The sequence below is a fragment of the Bison bison genome, unplaced genomic scaffold, assembly GCF_000754665.1.
Source record: "Bison bison bison isolate TAMUID 2011002044 unplaced genomic scaffold, Bison_UMD1.0 scf7180017864340, whole genome shotgun sequence".
Lineage (NCBI taxonomy): Eukaryota > Metazoa > Chordata > Mammalia > Artiodactyla > Bovidae > Bison > Bison bison.
Genome location: NW_011494912.1, coordinates 3,663,662 through 3,664,358, shown reverse-complemented (window position 1 = coordinate 3,664,358; position 697 = coordinate 3,663,662).

The following is a 697-nucleotide window of genomic DNA, read 5'->3' as shown; positions in this document are numbered from 1 at the left end:
CGGTGCGGGGGGGGTGACGTGAAAGTGAACGGTCACTGTCGACATCCCCGCTGCGGCCCGAGGCAGTGGGGACCAGCCACATGGTGTCTGGGGGGGCGGGGTGTGGTCCTGGGAGCCCTCATCACCTGGGCACGTGCCACCTCCACTTCTCTGTGGGCCGACCAGTTCTTGTGTTTCTTAGAGCAAAGCTCTTCCATAAACTTGAAACAAATTGAAAACCGTCTGTCATGTTCCTTCCCAGAGCTCCTCTTGGGCCAAGGACCACGTCACCCCGGCGGTGAAGAACAGTAACCCTTCCTCCGGGGATACACGCCTTAAACTTCGTGATTTGCAGAGCGTGATGCCCCCGAAGGACAGGCAGGGGACCCCCCAGTGATGCTCAGGGACCGTAGGGCATGGTGGTGATGGGGGGTGGTCTCTGTCGAAGGTGGGGGTGGTTTTTAGCCTCCCCACAGGTGGCAGCCACGATCAGATCCGGCCACTGCCTCCTCCTTGGACACCATGTTAGTCGCTCAGTTGTGTCTGATGCTTTGCGACCCTGTGGACTGTAGCCTGCCAGGCTCTGTCCGTGGGGTCTTCCAGGCAAGGATATCGGAGTGGGTTACTGTTTCCTTCTCCAGGGGATCTTCCTGACCCAGGGATGGAACCTGGGTCTCTTACGCCATGGGCAGAATCTTTACCATCGGACCCACTGGGG